The sequence below is a fragment of the Strigops habroptila genome, chromosome 9 (assembly GCF_004027225.2).
Source record: "Strigops habroptila isolate Jane chromosome 9, bStrHab1.2.pri, whole genome shotgun sequence".
In the NCBI taxonomy this organism is placed as follows: domain Eukaryota; kingdom Metazoa; phylum Chordata; class Aves; order Psittaciformes; family Psittacidae; genus Strigops; species Strigops habroptila.
This window is the reverse complement of record NC_044285.2, coordinates 9679960-9704963: the sequence shown is the minus strand read 5'-3', so window position 1 is coordinate 9704963 and position 25004 is coordinate 9679960. Positions and strand designations below refer to the sequence as shown.

General features: G+C 41.5%; 1 long non-coding RNA gene across 1 annotated transcript; it reads left to right on the top strand.

Moving 5' to 3' along the window:
* Nucleotides 1–356: 356 nt before the first annotated feature.
* LOC115613176 lies at nt 357–23463 on the top strand. Its single transcript, XR_003993298.1, has 3 exons — nt 357–427; nt 1677–1790; nt 23337–23463. It is a non-coding gene; the product is annotated as an uncharacterized LOC115613176 (long non-coding RNA).
* The last annotated feature ends 1541 nt before the right edge of the window (nt 23464–25004 follow it).

Genomic DNA, 25004 nt, shown 5'->3' with positions numbered 1-25004 from the left:
CAATATATTCACTTTTAGACCTCCTGTAGTGTTGGATTACCATTACTATCAGATAGTAATTGCAAAATTCTTTCTTTTTCTTTTTGGTGTGTTTTCACAGGTAATACTTAGCAGAGCGTCATGTAGAAAGCTCCTGTATGTGTTTTTATCCAGTCTCTCTCCTACCTTTCACCTCTCAGGTCACGGTATTGTACAGACAAGCTGCAGCAGATGAATCGTGCAGAGGGATGGTGAGGATTTGCCCAGATGCATTGAAACATTCAGAGTACCAAAAGTCCTGGTGAACCCTCAGCCTCCTGAGTCAACACACGCTTTCTTTCTGACCTCAGTGGATCTAGGATTTTCCTGCCATGTACATTTGCTGCCGGGACAGCAAGTCAGTGTTTCTTTGCCTGTGTGATCACATATATAAGGCTTCATGGAGCAGGTATGTTCTGTGTGGCTGAACGCGTGTTGTCTCTCTCAGAAACATGCTTTTCCTGTTGTGAAGTCTATTCAAGTTATCTGTGTATAATATCATGAGCTGGAAGAGGAAGGGGATTCGTGCCCTTTGAAGAAGCTCCTCCAGATTCTTTTCTGTCTCTCTTCAGTGTGATACACCACTATTTACATTCTTTTTTATCTCTTTTTTTCCCCCCACTTCTTTCTTTCAGGCAGTTAGTGTCTGGCTTTGGTCTTGCTGGTGGATGCAAGTTTTCATCTCAATGTATTACTGGATTTTTTGGTTCTGGTGCAGAAGCCAGGCTGTCTCACAGCACCTCCTCTTTGCATTAGACCCTGTCAGGTCTCTCCTGCACTGATGCACTTATTAAAAGCTTAGTTATTTATTCATTTCCTCTTCACTATCTTTAGGTATAAGCCTGGACTTGGAAATGATCAGTCATATTTTTTTCATGTTGCCTTGCTCTTTTTATTCTCTTATATCAGTATGGAAAACCACGGTTGGTGTTGGTACAGGACTCACCCCTGGAAACCAATGTTTCCGACCCATTTATCTGTAAGAATAAATTTTCTGGATTATTTTTTTTGTTTGTTTTCTGACTAAAAAGCTGCTAACATTGAGGACTGCAGGCCTTTTCCATTTACAGACCTGATTAACCTTTTTCTCATTGCTATGTGAATGTTTCCAAAAACTAGTCCATTTTCAATTATTGCTTGTTTTTTGTATATTACTGTATATTATTTATATACCTGATTTATTTTTTCCTTTTACTACTATGACCCTCTTAAACAAAAATATTTTTGAAAGTGAAAAACACCCTAACATGTTACAACAGGGCTATTGCTAAAGCGGTCTTGCTAGTCTGTTCCCCAGCTCCCACAGCTGAGAGTGCCCTGTGCAATGGAAAAAGCTAAGCTAGAAGAGCGGAGGGTGCCCTGTGGTCTGGGAATGAGCCCCTGCAGTGTTGTCACTGGCTCATGACAACAGGGTCTACAGTGACCTTCGTTTTATGCAGCCACTTCAGCTGTGTCCTCACAGGAAGGTGATGCACGGGCTGCCTCTACCCTTGGTCCAGGAGAGGATGATGTGCCTGCAGACCTCTCCTAAGGAAGAGAGAATAAGCAAGACTTGGGTTGCGTACTGGGGATAAAGCTGCCTCTCAGTAGGGATGCCCAGGAGTGAAAGGATAATCTGATGTGACAATTTTGCTTCAAATTGTGTTTTTTTTATGAAGGTTTTGGTGCTAAATTCGACTGAGGAAGATGGAGAAGACTTAGAGTGGTCTCCAAGCTGCAGCCCACTACACATCCTTTCAAAATGAGAAGTTAAAGAAAGGGAAGGCAACCAGGTAGAATAAAAGTTTTGAATCCAAACATTCCAGTCACACAGTGAGATGTGGTTTATTTTGGAGAAATGAGCACTTGCAATCATCTGGATCATCTGCTGGTACCTATCTAGACAGGTGCTGCTAAACCTTCTAAATTCAAATAGTTTAATTGTGAGGGAAAATCTACTAGTACAAACCAGTCTGGAGACACTCTTCTGCATGCAAATGGGAAAGGGGGAGGCTTGCCTTAGAAGCACAAATGTAACAGACATAGCAAAACAGAGGAAAATGAAGGTATGCTGAGAAAGCAGCATAGAGTGGGGCGGGGGTGAAATGTTGGGTAGAGGTAGAGAAATGATCTTTCTTGGGAAAGTCACAGCAACGTAGTGACTGCACTGAGAACCACTAGCACTGCCCTCTAAAAGCTGCTTGGTTATTGGAAATTAAGGGGAAATTCCCTATCAGATCAATCAGTGCTTTAGATGGCACAAAAATAGACAATTTCCATGCTGTAAATGTAATGTGCCCTTTTTTTTAGCATAATTTTTGATTAGAGTCTGGGTAATTCCTTAGGCTTTGAAGAGGATGGATGTGAGGCAACACTGGGGCATGGCAAAAGTACATTTTCACAGGTGCTGTGATCATTAATAAGGGGCTGTTCATGATGAAGGTTATCACCTGGCAATATAAACTTGATCTAAATCAAGAGGCACAGTGCCATCACACTTCTGTCAAATTAGCCAGGATGAATGATGCAAAGTTTATGCAGCTTTATGTTTTTAGATTAGTTTTATGCTTGCTGTGGGAGGGTGGCTGATGGTGAGCCAGACAAGGTTAGCAGCTGATCTGGTGTAAAGTCTTCCAGTGCAGCATTACCCCATTAAAGATTTTACAAGAAGTTTGCAAAGGCAAAATGAATTTGCATTGGCCCAGTTCTTTCTATCCAGTGGTCACAACATTGTGTAATGCCATAAAAACAGATTTAGCTTCCCCCCAGGCTGCCAGCACAGCTCCCTGAGGTTCAGTTTTCCAAGGCCTAAGCCCTGAGTGAACCCAGTGTGAGCAGAGCAGGAGCTCAGCACATTGAGAGGCAGCCTGGCAGGTTCCATACATGCATGTGAGGGGTGTGGACTGGTTGTGGCTGTGTGTGGAGAGCCCCAAATTGCACTTGCAGCTTAGTTGGGGGGTAGTGATTTGTTTAGGTTTGTTGAGGTTTTTACATAACTGTATGCAAGTTATAATGCTGAAAACATACCTCCAGATGTTTCCAGTACAAGCTAGAGATGAATGAGCTCACCTGAAGTGACAGGTTAATACCTGAGTTTGTGTTAAAGCTGGTTGCACTCACTGGAGCCAACTGTTAAAATCTCTGCTGATTTCCAAATGGGCATTAAAGGCTTCCTGCAGCCATCTCTGTCTCTCCTCTGTGCCTCCTCCCAGGAACCTCTGGTTCTAAGAAGGGCTTCTCATTCTCCCTCATCTCCTTCCTCTACCTTACACATTCATGTTGTCCTTGTCTTCACCTTGTGTGCTTCAACTGCATTTGCCCCACTAGTAATTAATCTGGCAGCGTACACATGGTAACAAGACAACTGAATATCTCACATACATGAAATGCAAATGGAAAGTGATGCTCACACAAACATTTGTGGAGAGGGGCCAGGTGGGAAGAGACTGGCATACTTCTTACCGGGCCAGAGTGCTAGATTTCATTAATGTAATTGTCTTTCAGTTGAATGATGCCTTTCCAGATCCTGGTCCATGAAGGGTACTTGTCTGAGTGCAGCTTGTCAGTCACTTTGGCTGGCACCAGTACCGGACATTCTTAAGATGGGTGAAGATGGCCAAGGAAATCAAGTTGTTTGCTAAGAGAAGAGTCATTACCAGCCTATGTTATAGTCATAGAATACCTCAAGAATATCACTGGCTGGGAAGAGCTGGGGGACTCTTGAACTTGTGGATTTACTAATCTTTAGGGTGTAGCATTAATTAGAGAGGCTGTCTCATAATTTTAATCTCTGCTGGGATTAAAAGGGTTTCTTAAGATCAAGAGGCATCTAGCAGTAAGTGCTAGAGGTGATTTTTTCCCTCCTTCCTAACCAGCGATGCTTTCTGCTAGTACAGCTACACCAATGGCTGTAAACAGGCCCCAGGTTGGCTCATGTCTTGCCATCATTTAGTTTTACCTTAACACAGGCTGTTTTTTCAGTTCTGACTAGCAGAAGATGTGAAAAAAACCAGATTAATGATGTGTTTCTCATGGTATCAGTTTAACTTACTGTGATATAATTTCACTCTTTAACAAAATGGGTTGCTGAAAGATATATGAGAACAGGTGAACATTTTCTGCCTGAACAACTATACTGGGGACTATACATTTTGCATAGGTCTGCTGTGTCTGCAGCTAGAATAGCTGAAAAGGAGCGTTGCAGGCACTATAGTAACTTGATAGTATAAGGGAACTCCCCTTGAGCCCAATATTTCTTTGGCTGGATGTGAACAAAACTTCTGCTCTGGACACCCACAGGGAGGGAGGGAGGGAGGGAAAAGACTTTTCCCTGTCATGACTGTGAGCTGACACTTCTCTTCCCTGGCATTTCAGGGTGCCTGGGTTCCAGTTTCTGATCCTCTGAATTGTGCCTAAACTGAGGTGTCCAGAGCTGAGGGAATGGATATCCCACACAGAAACACTGAGCCCAGCATGTCATTCTTCATTCTCTCAAAAATGGAAAGTCATTAGAAGTAATGGTGGATAAGTGGTGTTTTATCAGGGACTGTCTTTATGTGGGTTCAGTTGTGAAGTAGCAAAGGGGTAGAGAGGCTAATTTCCCTGTAAGAAGTGAGTCCACTTAGATTTGGTCATCAGAAAAGAGTAATTCATGTTTTGTGGAATAAGGAAACATAGCTGCTAAAAAAAATAGGGCATTAGTTTTCATCGGTTTTCCCCAATGTAAATATTTGTGTCAGGAGAGGTAGGTCACCTTTCTGCATAAAAGGCAATTTAGAACAAATAGAGAGGCTAGAAATATTGGTACAGGGTTTTACCCACTCCAAATGTGGCCCTGATGCCATTTTCCTCTATGGTTTCTCCCGTCACTGCTGTGTCAGTTGGGATGTGAAGGGGAGTGTGAGCTGCTGCAATCACATACTGCTGCATGGTGGACTGGCAGAGTCCATGGAGAAAGCTGCTGCTCTAGAATTACTCCAGAGGTGCTTTCCGCATTGTTCGTGCTTCAGTACTGACAGGAGTAACTGGGCAGGTGGCTTCATCATCTTCTGTTACTGCAGCTTTGCTCAAACTGCTGCATATGTGGTTTTGTTAAAAGATATTTAACACAAGGTTTGGGGGTTTATTTCCCGCCACCCCCTCCCCCAGCCAAAAGGAAAAAAAAAGGCAGTGACTGCAAGACAGATTTCTCCTTACAGTTTCTCCCGGGAAGGATTACCCAGGTGTGTGTTTGTCACATGGCTGCTCTCGTTCATATCTATAGAGGAAAAAGGGGCAATCGTGGCAAAGCAAGCAGCTGCTTGGAGGTGTCAGTCTTTTTTCTTAGTCTTTTTTCTTTGTTAGTTGGGGATGACTTCTGGTGACTGTTTTCTCTTGCATTTGTCTTCTTCATGTCACAATCAAAAAATGCAGGGCAAAGAATTGGTAAAGCAGGTCTCAGCCATATGTTTTCATAGTACAGGGTGGTATTGGCTTCCAAATAGTCTTTTTCTCTCAGAATATAGTGATCGTTGATGACAATAACTGAGCTGTATAAATGAAAGCTTCTTCCACCCATCTGCTGAGTAGTACCTTGCTCCAGTGGAGCTATTCTGCCTATTTCTGGGAGTCAACTTGACATCAGTGAAGTTTTCAGCCCTACTGGATCAAAATGAATTCTGTAAGCACAATTTAGGCTTGCTATTAATCTATAGATGAGCTTTTAAACAGATGTTTAACAGATCTCCCCTATTTGAAGTCAAAGAAAGCTGCCCAAATAAGATCAGAATCCATTCAGCTGTAGTTTTGGTTTCTTTGTGAGAAATGTGGCTTTTCCTTTCCCTCTCGAAGACGCACATCCCTCCTCCTGTTGGAGCTGATCAGCACTGGCATCTGTGCAAACCTTCTTGTTTGGGTTTTCCCATTGGGAGTTTTCTGACCTTGCCGCCCATGCTGGCTCTCTAGAAACCACCTTTCCTTCAAAATCCCTCAATTAACTGTGGATGGTGCCAGGAAAGGGCCTGACCCCATTATACCTTCTTTGAAGCAAACCTGATTATTGGAGGAGGGACTCTCCATACAATTTAGCTTTTGCCGTTTCTTTCTGTTCTTCCCAGATAAGCTGACTGACCAGGGAATCCACTTGGCCATGGCACAATTTAAGCTGTGCATAATCACATGAGAAAAACAAAAGTGAAAAGCCAGTAAAAGTGTGGTTTCTGGACCATGCGCTTAACTGGGCTGTGGCAGATCTGCTTTCAGGTCCCAGATCTGCTACAACCATCATCTGTAATTTTATGCAGGTCACTTAAAGGCCTCCATGTCTCCATTGCTAGTCAAACAGAGGCAGCAGTGCTTCTGCTTTGTCCTATGGCTGTGCTTTCTGTCGCCCATCCTTTGGAGCAGGGCTTCTCTTTGTTTACAAGTTACCCAGCATGATGGTGATTCGATCTTGCTTCAGGTCTGTGCGGTCTCCAGTAACAGTAACACAGACCATCAGATAACTGAAACAGAAACAAGTATTCAACCAGTATGCCTGTGAGTTTTCTCTCTTCATTGGATTTTATTATGATGTATTATTTGATTTACTTTATACATCTAGGAATATTTATTTAGCTTATTTATGACATTATGATTTTCTTAGAAAGTCAGGAGATGGTTCTGAGCAGTCAGATGGGTAATGGCTTTGTTCCTGCTGCTTCTCGTGTAATAATCCATAGCCTTTACAAATACCTACTTCAGGCATGAATGTATTACAATTCTTGCATAGTTTTTCCTCTCTTTGATATGATGAAATACCCACCCTAGCTGGCTGGATCCGGACCCTCTGTTTGGGCTGTGACAGCCGTGTTACTCCACGCTCAATGCCACTGCGATTGCCAGACTTTCAGCATGAGTAAGACAATCTAGCTAACAGCAATAGTATGCACTTTATTTTTCCCTTTCAGAGGTTATATCTAATGACTGTGTGACTGGAACAATGAGACTAACCTCAGTTTTACAGTAACAAAGCAGCTATGAGTTTTCTGGGTAAAGTATATTTTGACTGACATACAAGTAGCTGTAGCTTTGCTGCACAATGGAGAAAATTACTTCATTTAACAGCTTTCTGTGCCAAGAAAGAAATAAAACAGTTCTGAGAATGTTGAAGATTTTTTTTTTCCTGTTTTAATTTTAAACCTAAAAGAAAATGCAGTTGCCATATAAGTCCAAGTCAATGGAATATATAAATCTTTAAAAAGGTTTCATAAAGTAATAATGACTTCAGTATACGTACCAAATGAGATTAAAGAGCTACATTTGGTTCCAATACAGAGTTTCACATTCAAAAGGACCATCAGTTTCCTGTTTAAAATCTACTTATATTAAACTGAATGGAGTTCAAACATAATGCCATTGTATTTCAGACATTTATCTTAATCTAAAACAGCTGAAAAACATTAACAGAGTGAGGAGATGTGGAGGTATAGGCATTTCTCCCTTCCTTCTCTGCTTTTTAAAATAATCAACTCAAATATAACATACTCTTGCTTACACTGTTCTGCCTGTCTTGTGAGAGACAAGGTGCACAGTGTCAGCCCCATTGAAACTAGAAGAACAATGGTCTTTTTGAAGGGGCGAAGGATATGAGTGCAACTTGCTTCACCAGTGTCTGTTTCTGAACAGGTGGATTAAACCTATTCGTTGGGGCACTTTTTACCTACCGCATCTATATGAAGCATTTGCAATACAGGCACACCAAGCTGAAACTCACTGGCATGAACACTCTTCCACTTTTTGGCTTCATTCCCGGTCTCCTCTTCCTTTCTAGTCAAAATTCTCCCTCTGCCATGACTGTCTTTAAACATGTAATACCAAATCACACCATCATTCTTTTTACATGTCCTTCATATGGATTTCACCTTCTCTATTGTAATTCCACAGAGGAGTTGTTAATTCTGTGCCAGTGGAGTTTTTCAGAATTGTTCAAATTCCTGAAGCTCTGAATTATTGTCAATAAAAATCAAAGTTGATTTCTGTTTCCCTATTAGAGCACAGGGAAACAGAGGAAAGGGTGAAGAAAACACATGATAAGGGCGTGAGAGGTCAGTTTTAGCCTAAATACTTGAAATATGCTCATTGAGGCTGGGGCGTTCTTGTGCTAGGTGCTGTACAAACACAGAGAACAGATAAGTCCTGCCTCTGAAGGTCAGGAACATAAGTAAGCTTTACAATAATTTTCCAGTGAGTTTTCACACTAGAATAAATTACCTCAAAACCCCTTCAGCATGATAAAGGAATCTTCTAGTTTGATGTTCCACTTATGTGGGAACACCTTTTCCCCAAAGACACCAGATATCCCACCAATCAACGTGTCTGTCTAGTGGAATAATGTGAGAATGTAGTTTTTATTATCAGGATCTTCCCAGGGAGCCTAAGGTACTTTGTAGTGCTATATTCTTTGCAGTTCTCAGAATCATGTGCATTAAAGGTTGCTTAACAGCTGGTGAGTCACACAGCTTGTTCTTTGAGTGCGAATGCTCCATTAGGACACATCCACTAGAGGTATTTTAACCTTTGGAAAAATCAGTATAAGTGGCTTAAGCATTCTAGGTTTTAAGAAAAAAAAAGCCACAACAGAAAGCCCTAAGTAACGATAAAGTGCCTGCATGATGTTTAATAAATTAATCTCTGCTCTAGTGGGTGTGTCTTAGGGGTGTAGCATTTGCTAGAGAGCAGCACATTTCTGGTCTAAATAGTCCCTGTCCCTCGGCACCAAGCAAAGCTGAGTCTGGAGGAAGAAAAACATCTTCAGAGTTAAAAAAATCTCCAGTTCACTTTGTTCAACATTGCATGTGGGGACAGGAATGACTCTTGGAAGAAAACTACTCCCTAATTTCACTGGGGAGTCAGTCGTTTGCTTAAACCATGAACTGTATTTACTGCAGATAATTGCAAAACTATGGCTTATATGTATCAAGCCACAGTGCTTGACTAAGTAGCCGGAATGAGAGAGGAATTCTTTAGGCAGTGTGTATTCCCTCTGTGCCTGATGTTAAATGAGTTGAACTAGCCCTGTTTTAGCCAAATGTCTCGAGGAAATGAAGTATATGCTCCCACTCTGCTGGTCAGTGCCAGTGCTTCTCCTCTGTGATATAACTTGGTGGAGAAAGGCTGATTTGAATCAAATTTGACTGTGAGATGAAGGGCTGAAGGATATTGCAGTCCTCCAAATTTCATAAGAAGAAGCAGTCCAGCAGAGGGAAAACAAATCAGTGTTCCCTTTAGGGAAAATACTGCAGAATTAGCTCAGTTGCATTATTAGACACCAGAGAATCTAGCCCTTTGCCACACACACACAAGACATAACTGAAGAAAACCAGATTTCCAAATGCCTGCCTGTGGAATGATTCCTTTGCATAAAAAACCCCAAAGAGGTTTTATTTTTCTCTTATGGTGCAACTTTGGTGATTTCATTTCTCATTAACTCTCTTTGGGATGAATAGCTAGCTGGATCATGTATCGTAATTCCTGGATTTCCTTTGCTTTGGTCTCTTTGGCATCAGTTTTACCCTGAGCACAACGTGGAGAGGTCTCACAATGCCTCCCATCCTCTGACCCAGCCGGGTTGGGATGCAGCTGCAGCTCTTCCCCTTGCATGTGGCTGAGGGACACCGTGGTGGCAAGACTGGCTGGGAGCAGTTTTGGGCCACCACATGATGCTGTAGTCAGTGTATAAACCGGTAGGGAAACCATGGCCAGACCGAGGTGGGTTCAGGATCCTGCTGCAGTCGGATGGCGAGCAGTGGCCAGGATGTTGCAGTGACATCCTGCCCCTTGTAAGGACATGATCCAAAGCTGCCAGGCAGCCTCAGTGTCCCAGTTTCAGGTACAGTTTCAGTGTCCCAGCACAGGGTTGCTGTTTCTCCACTAGGAGTGGAGCCTGGATCTGGTGGGAGAGCAGCCATTTCGCTGTGCCAGAGAACAGGCTGTGCGACCTCCCTAACGATGGCGCGTACTGATTGAGACATGCTGCTAAAATTCGTTAGGATTGCTGCGAGGCAGAGCACAGGGAGAGAAACGCTATTTAATACGAGGAGAATTTTCTGGTACTTAATGCCACCAGGATGTCAGAAGAGTTAATGGCAGATGTGGTTGTGAAAATGTTCTGTATTTTTAGACAACCTTTAATTAAGACACTTTGTATGTAGCAGCGACCAAATAATATGCTGCCACTTGAAAGCTGTCAGAAGGGAAAAAGTGTACAAAGCTTCTAGATGCAGCCCTCTTTATTTTTATCTGAAAGTGAATTAGGAAACCTTTCCAGTAACAATAACTGTCCTTTCACATGAAATGATTTATTTAATGCACACTGTAAATACTTTGGGCATCTATATGGATTTATACTTAACCCCTTTCACTTCATGCTGTTTAATCTAGCCTCATATTAAAAAGATTACATCTGAAAGCTGAATGGGTTTTGTGATCTAAGCCTTTTCTTCTGAGACTAATGTTTTATATAATTATTTTGATACAGCAGATTTATTTTTTTTTAAATCCTTTCATAAACCTTTGTAAGGGTGAATACACCTTTCAGGGTTTTCACTTGGGTTAAATTAAGAGAAAACAAACGTATAGAGTACAATTCTATTTTGAACTTGAAGATGCCTTTATTAACAGATTATTTATTTACCTATAGTGTTAGAAAGATGCTAACATGATAGAGGGTTCTCTAATAGAACACTAATTCTTACTTTGATGTAGCAGAGATATAACACTTATCATAAGCTCAGGCTTGAATGGAAAGCAGTGAAGTTTCAGTAAGTCAAGATACAAAAAAATCTGAAAGAACAGTGTAAGCATCATCGTGACATTCCTAGAATTTTGATACCCATCACTGTTAGGATAAACACACAGTAAATAGCAATTAGATTATTAGTTAGCCAATATATTATGCACATTTACAGAATTAAATTGGTTAATGTATTTAAACTGTTCCCAGCCCATGTTCACAAGCTGCCATTTGAGGGAAGCAGCAGGCTAACCGAGCACTGTCCCATGCCTCGTTATGCACCTAGCAGTGTGCAATGGGATGAACAATACCCATCCAGGATGTGAGTGGAAGATACAATCTTTAAGAACTGCAACAGCAGTAAGTGTGCAGGTGAATATTAATTTACAGACTCACTTCGTCTCATGTCAAATAACAAAATCTCTATAAGGCAGAATCAGGCCCAAACCAGCCCAGAACAATTTTGCCTTTTGCAGGGCTGCTTTTATTCAGCTGAAAGTACACATGTGTGGAGATGATGGCAGATCAGCTTATTTTGTGGTTTCTCAATTCAGTTTCAGTGTGTCTCCTTCATTCTTCGTGTTTTGTTAATTTTGTTGTTGGTATCTGATTTGATATGCTAATGTGGAAGGAGAATTTGCCAGCAGTTGCACAGGGGGAGACAATCTCTAAGCCTGAAGGCTGAACAGGATGTTCCTATAAGTCCACATCACTGCATCACAGCTAATGAATGCCATCCTGCTTTCTGCTGTGTACCTGCCACCAGCTCATTGATACCTTTTGTAACAATCTGCTGCTTACTGAAATTATTTAAAGTATCTGTATAATGCTATTAATATGTATTCTATGGCAGTACGAGTAAGAACCACTAACAATATCTGTAATTTGTGGTAATGCTCACAGAAATTTATCTTCAGTTTTCAGGTTCTAGCTCTTCTAAGTTCAGGCGTCTACATGTTTTCAAAACCAGAAGGGCTGCAGTATGTGCAAGTCAACTGGTCCTTGTGCATATGGGTATGGGTTGGCTTAGTAGCATCCTGCATGTGAAGAACACGCAAAACAGCAGCAGAAGAACATGTCCTGTTGCTAAAAGCACCAAATTATTATTTATTTTCTTGTAATTCAGAAGTTCCCTATAGTTCAGTAAGCTCTTCATACTATTCAAACCTTTATTTCTTTGGCAGGTAGAGGAGAAGTTACCTGGCTACCCTGTTTCCACAGGTGCTTTCTAACATATCACTACTTTCTAGTGAATTGGAAACCAGAAAAGCAAGAAAAAAGAGGATCCATTTCTCATGTTATTTTTCAGAGAATCTCTTCTAATGCCCCTGGGAATGGTGGTGTATGTCTCGAATATCAGCATCTGAACTAAATCTGATGTCTTTGCTCGCACTGAATAGCACTCTATTCTGCTAGTAGACCTACAAACGCGCTTGAATGCTGTTAGTCACAAAAATGCTGCCTCCCAAAATAGTACTTTAGACAGTGATACATTAAAGCCAGAAATCAATGGAATTAGTAGTAGTGCAGGTGATAATAATTGTTACCAGAGGCATGAGAATTTGCCCTTGAAAGGCTTTCTGAGCACCCTGTTGGCAGTTAACAGCATTCAAGTGAATATTATTTTAGAAAGACAGATTTCGCACTGAAGGTAGTGTCTTCTCTTGGACTGGCTCATACAGTAGAAATCCATGGTCACAGCTGTAGGTATACAAGCCCTTCTTCAGGGCTGATACTTCAACCCTAGACAAAAAGAATCAATTTATAAAGAATAGTACTTTTATTTCAGTGGCAAAATACACAAGCTGTTCTGTGTGCCTGGGCTCAAAGGCACACCAGTTCCCTATGCTACCCAGGCTGGATCAAAACCTGTCCTGTAGGAATGACTGATGTATGGAAAGGGGAGGAAAAATACAGACACATCAAAAGCTGGAGCAAAGAGACATCGTCCCTGCCAGGGTTGGTAAAAATAATAGAGCTGTTGCTGTCCTGGGCTGCTAATGAATTGTGATGGATTGAGGTACTTCATTAGTTGTCTGTGGAGGTGAATAATGGAGCCCAGCACCTGATCTGTTACTTTGGTGTAACCAAGGGGTGTGCCTGTGCTTCAGTGATTGCTTCAGACACATATTCATGAGCCTTAATAGAGATATTTTGACAATGAGTTCACTGCATCTGTAAAACCCACACAAGAAGCTGGTTAAAAACTTTGGTGATTAGCTTGTGTTGTTACCATCAGTTTCTGAGCTGGTTTAAAACTAGCTTTGATAACATCTATGGGAGTTGTGGTGTGTCTAGTTGAAGTTATTACTAGTCATGCATGAATCTGCATAGCATTATAAAGGCAGGTATTTTTCCTGTTGTCACCTGAGCTGTGAGAGCAGAGCTAAAGGGAAGAGGAGTTAGTGGGTCACATGTTGAATTTTGGCTTCTTTAGCCAGCAGACAGTCAAATAACTTCTTAGAAGGCAGCATCTGCTTCAACATACTCAATTACCTAGTTAAAAATGACTTGCAAGCTAGCAGCCAAGTTTAGCCTGGTGGTACTGAATAAAAAAGCTATTTATGCTATTTTCCAGTATTCGTTCAATATCACAGAATGCTCAGGCTTGACTCTTAATTGCTTTTCTATGCAGCTGAATATCAAGAAGCTGTGTGGCAGATTAAGGTGATCAGTAAAAGCCCCATGGCTTGGTGTGCTTCAGCTGGAAAGCTGCTAATAAGCCTATAAAGGGAGTAGATCCCCCCCAGTGCTTGACGTGTGTGTGGTATAGTTGTTGGGTGGCGGGTTTTAACTTTTTCTTTCCTTCCCCATCTCACTCCTTTCCTTTTCTTCTTCCTTCCTCTCAGGGCTGTATAGTTCAGCTGGGTGATTTGGTGTGATCTTTATGCCTTTATCCAGACTGCAGCATATCTCTGAGGACATGCTTTTTAGTTGCTCTTTGTTCTCCAGGATTTTTTTCCTCAAAGAGATGCTGTAGCGATTTTTCTGGCAGGATGTTGCTATTGTAGCAGTAGAGGGCTGTGTGTCCTCACCAAGAAATGTCAACCCTTTGCCATGAGGCAGTATGTCTGCATCTTCAGTGCTCCTGATGTGTGCTATCATGACTTAGTGAAGAGATTTTGACAGGTGACAGCACTTCAGAGGGTAAGTTAAAAGCAATATGCATTTGCTTCACTAAACTGGAAACGCACTTTTACTTCCAGAGCCTGCTAACAAAGAATTGCAATGACTAATCTTCATTTAGAGGTTTCAGTCTTACACTGCACATAGCTTGTCATTTGAAATACGCTCAGAGAGACTGACTGTGTGCTCAGTAAACCCCTGCATGGTGCCAGCCTGGTGCTCAGAGATACAGTGTGGTGTCTCTCAATAGAGCAGTCATTGCTCTGACTAGCAGATGGACTTGAAAAGTGGGTATCTGACTGTGCTACAAGGTACATGTGTGGTGTATGTTTTACTGAGTCAGTGTGCTGAATTGCTTTTTGTGAGAGGCTGCTGGGCTGAGTTTAGGACTGATCCTTGCTGAGCACAGCTTTGGTCTCTGGCAGCTCTTGGGCTGCTGAGCCAGGGTAAAGATTGGGACTTTGGCTGGTAGGTACCAGCAATCTGTTGAGTATTCCTGATGTCACTATTTTTTTATTCCACATTAAGCTTTTGAAGTTCCATCTTAACAAATACATCTTGCTGGATCCCCTCCCACAGCCTCTTCCAGTAAAGCTGAGATGCCTGGGAAACCAGTTCAGTCAGGCTCTTTCTTCCCCATGTGGATAGGAACAGACCTTATTTCCATGTGGAAACAAGCAGACCTTTGCCGAGCCAAACGGAAGGCATCGTTCAGCTCTCTAGAGAATCGGGTATTAGGAGATGCACCCAGAGCTGCATGTATCTTCACCACAGCAGGTTATTCTGAGTGGTTTTAGCAAATGTGAGGTTGCCCATGCCTTCTCCCCAAGGGATGGTGGCACATATGTGGTGAATAGGGGACAATCAGTGTAGCCTGTTCTTTATTGTCTTTGCCCTTGAATTTCCTTCTTACCTGCATCTGGACAGCAATGTTTTCTCTCACCTTGTCACCCTCTTCAGCAACCTCTTTCTGCTGTTCATGCTGCTTTTTTAAACTTTTTGGCTCTCTGGTTTCCTCTTTGCCTGCATGGGATGAGTAGTTAAGAATACTTTGCACAATGTTGTATTGAACTTCCTACCTTGTTGCTTCCAGAAGAGCTCCTCACCACCCCCTAAAGAACTGTGGCTATCAAGCACTGTCATTCTTGTCGTTGTACCCAGAGTAACTTTGTTGTGAGCTCCTTGAAGTAGAGAATTTCTTGTCATTTTTTACCTGTCTGCTGTGAGTTGATGTTTACACAGGCGTGCTCTATCAATACCACTCCTAGGCTGAGTTGCAAAATGAGACATGCTATACTTGACACAGGAACACATGCTCTTCCATTAGCATTCATTATTTGCGGTCACAGTCAGACATATAAAGATTGACATTGATAACTGCCTGAGGAGAGGAGCTGTGCACCAGCCTGTGCTTTGCTTGCTGCTTTGATAATGCAGGGATGAGAAGGCAACAGCCACGCTAGTGAGCGGTGGCTCCCTCCTTGCATTGGCTGGCAGGTGTTTGGCTGTCATCTTCCATTTTCCTCTTTGGAAAGGCAGTACTGGAAAGGAATTCCCATTAACAATTCATATGTATTTAATTAAATCACATCTAGCTGGTAGCTAATAGCCAGATCATCGAGACTGCCTCTCCAACCAAATGAAACCAGCTTTAGTGGTGCATTTTCCCTTCTACTACCTCTTCCTCATTTGATATGTTTGGTTTTTTTTAAATTGTTTTTTTATTTTAAGATTTCCCCACTTTTTTGGCAGTGCCTAAACATTCCACACATGGACCAGTGTTCCACTATGCTATACAGACAGGCCATACGGCAGCTCAGGAGGACTTACAAGATTAAAATGATATTTGTTACATCTTTCCTAACGTGGGCTGAGGTTTCTTTCTTCTATTCATTTATAGGGTGCTGGCTACAGTGGGTGTCTCAAGCTCATGTTTTACAGGAGCTACTGGATTTACATCACAGCACTGTGTTGTTTCATGGGTCTCTTGATATATGAATTGCTGATCGAGACTTTTTTAATTGTTTAAAGGAGCTCTTAGTGCTGCAGTATCTATTTATGTGACCTTTCTGCTGCAGGCAAAATATCTATTATGTGCTTCTAAAAAAGTAACAACTGCACAGTTAGGATTTTTAAAGAAATTGAATTTTCCAGCTGCAAAATTGTCCTTTAAGGATAGTCAGGAAATGAGTGTCTAATCAGACTTCTTTGGAAATGCCAGCATTAGATGGCTTATAGCCACCAAATGGGCTCTGTAGAAACTGTATGTATAGAATAGGCAGACTGTGACTTATGAACCCAGGAATCCAAAGACCACGTTTGTAATGGGATTATTTCTGGGAGGTCTTTGTCATCTTTGAGAGGTGACCGTTGATGTAAGTAATTAGAAGTAATTAGAAATTTTGTGTTGCTTGGGGATGCTAAGTGAAAACAGGTTATTAAACAGGTTTTACTGGAAACTATTTATGAATAATTATCTGCAGAATAATCAGAAGCATTAAAATAAAAAGAATAGATATGTCATTAAAAAAAAGAGAGAGAGAGAGATGGGATCAAAAGGGATCTGGAATTAGCATTTCTCATTATTTTAATGCTAGAGCATGCTTCTGTACTATTAATAGAAGTTAAAGCTGCTGCAGATTTTTCTGACTGCATTTCTACAGCTTGAAGAATCATAATCATCCTCGGGCTGAATGGCCCTTTCTTAACAATAGCACCTGTTTTACCTTCCTTACTTTGTCTCCCAGAACAAAAAAGGTCCTGTAAGGTCATCTTCAGTGCTCACCAGAACCAGGACATTTTTCCTTCGTTTACTCATCACAGACCAGGCAGAGAAGCTCTGAAATCCTTTGAAAATTGAGTAGTCAGATTTTTTCCCCCCTTATAAGCATTTTACAGTACAGCATTTTATTTCTTGCCTTTTTTCAATAGTATTTCCTTCCAAATACATTTTTCTCCCTATGTAACATGTCATTAAACTACAGAGCATTTCAGCCTGGACTTTCCCCAAGCATTATGGGCTGTTCACAGCCAGCCCTGTGAAGTCAGCTATTATTCCTCATAGCAGGGTTTAAAAATAATTGCCCAGCTCCATTAAAAAAAGAAAAAAAAAAAGGCAGTTAGATAATCATTTATAAGGTATATTTATCTGTTACAGATCTCGGGAATCACAAAGACTTATTTGCATATCAAGTGAAAATTGTGACTGATTTCTGTGTGCATGGAGGGCTGACAGTGCACCCAGGGGTGCCCCCCTAGGGATGCTCAAGCAGGAGCACCCATGGGTGCACAACCCCACCCCTGCTCCAGGCAGCTGACACAAGCGAAGCCTGGTTTGGAATGTGTCAAGCTCTGGGGGCTTGGGCTGGTGCCCATGCTGAGATGTCAGCTGAAGTGGTGGTGTTGGATGTGGGTATAGTCATGCACTGACATGTCTGAGATGTAATAACTTGTAGAGCGGTTTTGGGAAGGGACCTTCCCAGAGTTGCACTCCTGAAAATCTTGTAAAAGGGTGATGGAAAGGTTAAGGAAACCAACCCTCATTTTTGTGAATGCTGTTAGGAGATTCTGGGTTACAATTTAACAGCTCTATTTTCTTCGAAGAATATGATTGCAGTTTGGATCTGAGATAAAGTCCACTGATAGAAAGGCTGCTGTTGTTTATAGTGAGCTTTGGTAATAGTTAAGACGACTTCCTTTTTTCCTCTCATTAATTAATTCTCTTGGTTTTCTTTTTAATTGCTAAAACAAAGTTGGTGGGCTGAGTGGCACTAAATCATTCAGATGATATTGGAAAACTGTGTTCTCATAAGGAGGTGATGGATATTATCCTTTTCTAGTGCATTGAATTAATCCTAGAAAAATAAAAAAAAATTAATGTAGTAGGAGGATAAAACCAGGCAGCCACAGTTGAGAACAGGTTATTTTACTTACTTGCCCTGTGATTCTGTGGTAGAAATATGGGGTCAGGTAAGAAAACCAGAACACGCTCCCACTTAAATGAATGGAGCCATTCATTTCAAGGACAGCTTCAGGGTTTTTTAGTCTAGCAATGTAACTAACTGAATTCCCCACAGACAGATGAACCAGTGAAGGAAAAATGTTCAGAATAAGGATTCCAGGTTATGCGCTTTAGAGCATTAGCTTGTTTGGGTTTTTCAGTTTTGTTTTTTCTTTCACTTTAAGTGTTGAGGCTAATTACTCTGCTGGGGGTGGGAGGTGATGGAGAGGGGAGAGCTGGGTTTGGTGGAGAGGATCTTTGTGAATGCTTCCTCCAGGCTGCAGAAGCAGTTGAACTACTAAAGCCCTGCAGTCCTGAAATTCAGCTAGATTCAGTAAAACATGGGCTGCCTTTTTCTATGTGTTTGGAACAATCCAATGAGAAACCGCTCAGAGACCAAAGTTCTTGTGATCTAAACAATGAAACAATATTATTGTGCTTTAATATAATATTTTAGGATAACAATAATGAGCTCGTTTCTCCTCTAGAGGCAGGTCATAAAGATAAGCACTTCTGGAGCACTTCACTCCTTCCAAGTGCTTCTCTGTTAACAATAGCATCTGTGATGCTGAAAGCAGATATAGAGAGCTCTTAACTTCTGTTTATTTCTGCAGTAGGCTGATCTTGACTGTGGGAAGACTAGAAGAGGCTTCATATGAGCCTTTTCCTCACTCAGGATAATGGTCTCTTTCTTAACAGGTTTTCAAAGGAGGGGAGAAGGAACATTATCCTATGGTCAAAATAGAGCGTTGTGGGGAAAATAAAGGTGTTTCAAATGAGCACATCTTATGGGTATGACTTTCCTGCTGGAAATTCAGTTGCAATACATAAACATGGCATTATCCATTGCAAATCCAAAATGCAAGCGGTGTATCATCATCCATGTCCTGTAGGACCTTAAAGTTCCATTTGTGTGTGATCATGGGGAGTTGTGGATAGGTGGATAGTGTTTTGTATTCTTGTCTTTGAGTCACTTGGTTTGTCCCCTTCAACAGCAGAGAGCAGAGGGAGTTGGCAGGGTTTTTTGGATCATCCAGAATGTGAATCAGGGAGAAGGCATCACTGTTCTTTTCCTGGAGTAAAGGAAAAGATCATCTTGTGCAGCAGAAGCAGAGAACAGGAGCTAGCAGATGGGCTCTCGCCTGCCGTTAGATATCACTGCCACTTCACAAGACAAGGAAGACACTTGGAGGCTCATCAGTATTTCCACACCACCCACCTGCTCCCCATCATAAACCCTGAGTGCTCCCAGCTCTGGTTATCTTAAGCGCTTAGTTTGTCCTCAGTGAAAAGGTAGAAAGGGATCCTTCACAAAAGAAGGGGATTGTGTAGGACATCAACCCTGCCTTATGTGTCATGGATCTGTTTCAAGGAATTAGCAAAGGCTTTTCTCTCAGCTGGCACTGCTGTAATCTGCTGTTCCTTCTTCCTGTCTAGCCCTTGAAGAGCTGTCTCAATGCTTGTGGGCTGCAGGATCTAAGATGGACTTGTGGTATCTTTAGCATTTCCCAGTAAGTTCAACTTTGACTTTAGCAACTGCTTGGCTTTTCACATGAAGTTGAAAAGGCCGTGTTTTCTTTTCCCCTTTTGGGCGTATTTCATTGTGTATATGATCCCTTTTTACTGACATCTCAAGATAGCTAGATGTCTGGGGAAGTATGAGTACAAAAATGAATGAGAACATGGGGAAATAGGTGCTTTCACTTCTGATTGTATTTCTGAGTGAGCTTTAAACATGCTCATTTTGTACCTACAGTCACCATAGCAGAGCAGTGATGCTTGCCCAAAGCTGTGTGGTAGGGGTGACGCTACTGGAACAAGAAGAATGGGAGAGTGATTGCAAGGGCAGGGAGCTCAGCCCTCAGCTCTGGGCAGAGTCACTTATGTCTAGGTCATTCTTAATAAATGTTCAATGTGTCTTTGAGGCTATCTCTCGGTGTTGGTATCTCTCCAGCTTTCCCAGCAGCCTGTCCCTGGGTTTCCCTAGTCATACCTTCGTAAGACTTTTTTTCTGTAATATCTAATGTTTTTCCTGCAGTATGAACCCGTTACTCTTTGTTTTATCCTCTGCACATGTGGTGAAAAGATTCTCCCCTTCCTCTTGGAAATGTAAAAATTGTACGTATTTATTCATATCTCGGTTTCTTCTCATTAACCTCTCTGTTCCTGGTTTTCACGCTGTCTATTCATCTCTTCAGCCTTTTTTATGTCCCTCCCTTCGTTTTCCTTTGTCTCTTGAAAAATAAAATCCTCTTTTCAACAAAGAGAAAAACTGACTGGAGGAAAGAAAACCCTGAATGTAAGATGAGTTTTGCAAACCCTCACACTGCATCTCAGCCCTTTGTCTGTCTCCTCTGTTTAGACAGCAAGCTCTTCAGAGGAGGGGCTCTTTTCCTGTGTTTGTACAAGTGCTTAGCAGACTGAGGCCCTGATATAGCTGGGTTCCTTAGGGGCTATCGTAATGCACAATAATAATGAACCATATGTCGGTTTAGCCAGGAAAATACTAACGCAGCAGGCCAGTAGGCAGTTTTTTCCCTTAATGGACCAGGTATTGCTTAGACAATGCAGACCATTTCCCCTTCTATCCCACTAATAATGCACTTCACTTCTAGAGGAAGTAGTCCTAGGGATGATGACGTATGTTAAACTTTGTGGGCCTTATTGTTAGTCTAATTATATTGTAGACATTTAGAAGTATGTTACTGAAGTGTTTTGCAAAGCAGGCATTCAAGAATTACCTGTGCTTTAAGCCTCATGGGGCAGCAGTTGTGAGGTGGTGTTAGTGTGGGGCCAGCCCTGACTTCATGAGTGGCCCAAGTAGTGAAGTGCATTGGCTTGGGCTCAGCATCCTGCCCAGCTACTTGCTTTATTGGTTTTTTGATTACTTTTGTTTTGGCTCGCTGGCAGAAAAAGTTTGTGTCAGCCTGCAGAGCGTTGCTCAGGTGTACCCCTAATAGCTAGACACAATTATTGGCCCATTTCACATAAGGACAAGCCTTGAAGTTATCTGCTTGTTTGGTAGAGGGATCTGGTAGGTGTCAGCAGCTTTCATTAATTTTGCAGGTAGCTGGAAACTCCAGTTCTTTATTTATTGTATTTTTTAATTTCACTCTTACCAGTTTTGTCTTATCATAAAAATATTTTGATCAAAGTTTTAATTGTGTAAGAACACTTAGGAATGTTGACACCGAAATGAAGCATTTTGACTTTTTTTGAGAAGTAACTTGGATTTTTGACTTCATAAATGTTTTTCAAAATGTCCTGAATTAAAGCAAAAGGGATAAAAGGCTGTGTTTAAAGGTATTGAAAGGATACCAAGATGCCCCTGCTTTCAGCCAGAAGCTTTGTGGGACCATTGGAGGTCCTCACCAGGTCTGAGTGAGCCTGGCAAGCGGATGATCAATATTGATGTGGTCATCATGGCCACCCTGTCCTGGTCTATCTCTGCTGGGAGACAGTATAAATCTGCTGGAGCTGTCTAAGGCTGCACTCTCTGTTGTCAGAGCTCAGTTCAGCAGGAATTGCTGGGAACAGGGGGAGGGAAATTGAGGATTTGCTGCTTGGTAAATCCTCCCACTTCCCTCCTCTCGGTGGAGACATTTGTGATAATCATGGAGAATGCTACCACTTCAGCCTGCAATAATAACCACCGAGCAGCTCTCGCACTCGTAATTGCTTTACTGCCCAGGGGAGAGAGAGGACTGTTTTCCTTTTATCATTGTCTTTGGTGTTTGGTTCAGTTTTTCTTTCTTCTGTCAGTTAAATATTCCTACATATCACCATCTTCATTTTCCTCACCAAGTAACACATGGGGTTATTTTTAGGTGGTAGAAGGGATGTGCAAGGCACCATGAGTCCTGAGATGTCGGGGTTGATATTTATGAGTAAATTCAAACTGAGCATGATTGCATGGTCCTGTAAAGTGTGGATCTGCTTGAACTGAGAGAAATATTTTAGTGGATTTATTGTTGCCTTTAATATGTTTTTTCCATGTTCTTGTCAGAAGCTGAATTAAAAAAAAAAAAGGTGCTGCAGTTCAGTGTTAGCCTGTAAAAACATAAAAATCTGGCAGAGAAAGACCTGTCATCATAACTTTCATCATGTTACAAATCCTTACTTCGTCACATCTGCTCATTACATGAGACAAGCAAGAATTCAGAGCAGCTGAGGTTTGAGAAATTCTGTTGCAGAAGGTAACAACTGATTAAAAGGTCAGGGGATAGCTTCAGCAATTTTCCTATGGTCCCTTTGGTTCATGAATTTCATAAGTGGGGTGCTGGTAGACTGCATTGCTGCATATGTTTAGATATAGATTAGGCTAGGGAATGAATTACAGTGAGGTGTAAAATAAGTGAAATGTAAGCTGTGTGGCAAATGTACTTTTAAAAATGGTTGGTGATTTTTGTACAATAGAAGGGGAAAAAAAAAACCTACCATGGCCATTTTGGGAGCGCAGTGAGTGAGATCAAGCATGGAGTGGTAAAGGTAATGGTGCTGTGGCGATTCATCTTAGCCGATGAACTTGCCTATGGGCTCTAGCTCTGCAACTTCGTCGATACATGTGATTGTAGTTATTATGTTTACGAGTAGCTATGGATTTTCAGTCTGAATGATCTTTGCTTTTGCTTTTACCGTTATTCTCTTTCCATCTGAAATATAGTCTTTCTGTGAGAGCACTCTTTGGCTGCGTCTCCTCTCTGCTGTAAGCTGCTGTAAGCTGCAGTGCCTCTGAAGGCAGTGCTGCTCCTGGGGGCTGCCGGGCAAGCAAAGGGCTGCCTCCCTCCCACCCCTCTACCTGAGCAGCCTTCTCTGTTACTGATAGCTTACAAATTCTCTCCAACAATTTTGAGATTAAAAGAGTAATTTCAGATTGGTGTGGAGATTTTTTTTTTTTTTTCTAATTTTTTTTTTCCTTTGGGATATTTTAAGCAAATGAAGAAAAAAAGTAACCAACTAACATAATCCAAGCAATCCAGAAACTGGAGATTTAAAAAAAAAAAAAAAAAAAAAAAATTAAATCTTGAACATTTACTATAGTAGTTACCATAGATAGTTACCATAACAAAGATCAGAAAACAAAGTGCTAGTTGTGTTTTCATCTCGTCAGATGATTTCAGAGGCTTCATACCTTGTGCATAGAGGAAAAAGGCTTTCTCCAAGGCAGTTTGCTAGCTGTTTTTTAAGGTCTTTGGCCTTTCTGAGTCACCTGGACAAGTAACTTCACGGCTGGATGGTGTCAAGGCTACCTATAGTTCCCCTGTAGCTCTTGGATTTTAAATGCAGGTGTACATAGTCCGGTGTTGCAGTTGCAATATCCTCTAACAGATAACATTTTAAAATGTACAAAGATACATTTGGGATAAATATAGCTCACAGCATGAGGCACTGAATAAAACATTTCTCTTCACTCATCGGGGAGGATCATGCATAACTTACTCTTGGATCTGCTTCATCATTCAGGCGTTGGAGAGTCACCCCTAATTTGTGAAAACATATGGCTTATTCCACCCTTCAACACTGAGGATTCGTTCGAAGCATGCTTGCCTGCAGTCCTGTGCTCACCATCTGGATCCACCTTCTGCAAGTCGAGGTAATCGGGAGTTACGGTAAAGGGGAGCAGGAACGTGCATTCCTCCTTCTCTGCTAAAATTGGAGGACATCTTTTCTAACTCCTGACTTCATTACAGCCTTACAGCCCGATGGACTGAATCTCAGAAAAAAATATCATGGACCTGGCAAATAGCCAGATACTGAAAAAAAGCCAAAACCCCTCCATGTTTTAGCCAATAATTATGAACTGTAGAGTCATTTAACTTTTTTAGGCTACATCTTGATTAACTACCTAGCAACAGTGGGAAAAGTTGCTGAGGATCCAGTAAGAAAATATTTGGTATGTCTCAGACCTATTATCCATTTTGAACCATAGACCATAACTTCCATCCACTGAGAGGTTTGAGCTCCCATTGTTCATGCACAAATTTGACAGAATAGGCAAATCATAGACTACACAAACTACAGTTTGTCAGGAGTCTTCCACAGGCCATGCATTACTCAAGCAGGAATGAAATATTTTTACCAGTTTATCAATCTCAGTTGCTCAACAAGAGACAATTGATTATCTACATGGAGCATCATTTGAATTCCTAGTGGTTGCTCTGTCAAGTTAATGACAAATTAACAAGCCTGTTTGTGTTCTGGTTCATTGTTTTGACTGTTGTGATTAAGCAAGGACTTCTTATTCTATTTTGGCCCAGAAAAGCAGTGTGGGGCTTGTTGAGGTTTTCCCACTTGCTCTAATGCTGGCTCCACAGTACTCTCCCCTGCTCCCCTGTTCAGAGTTGGACAGGCTGCACTCCCCAGTGTGTGCCTCAAGCTGGGCAACCTGCAGAGACATACAATAGGCATCACGGTTGCACCACACTTTTATTGCAGTCCTTCAGCTACCCCTTCTTGATTTTCATACAAAGAAGGTGAACTAGTACCTCTTTCTGGGTTTGAATGCAGAGCCTGAACTGTTCAGTTTAGCTCTGAGGTCCTCTGTAATGCCGGTGGTACTTTATCACTCTATTGTGGACCTGATTGTAACCTTCTGGTATATTCCCAAACAGGGAAAAATTTAATACTGCTTTAAGGCATCCTTACGCTATTGAAACTGGTTGCATACTGAGGTTAGTGACAATGGTAATAGTTAAAACATATTTTTTTAGAAAACATATTGCAACTTTATCCTACACTGTCGTACTGGAACAGAGCCTCTATGAAGCAATCTTGTTTCATTTTGATAACTGTAACTTCATCCTGTTTCTGAAACAAGACCTCATTTAAGTTAGTCCTGGATTAGTACATAGGTACAGAGCTTGTGTCCATCAAAATAGAAAACTGAAAAGCATCCTTATGGTACCGTAAGCCCCTAACAGTCCATTTACTGGCTGAGTGTAAAGCACAGGGTCCGCAGTTAAACCTGGTTTCTCTGCCTAGCTTCTTCTAGGTGTATGCTTTTATCATCTTGAATTACCAGGACCATTTTCCATCTATTGCTCAGGTAGCAGAACAGTGTTCATTCAAACTCTCTGTATGTGAATTAAACTGGAGTTTGCCTATTGCCTGTGAATCCAGCGAAAATAGGTA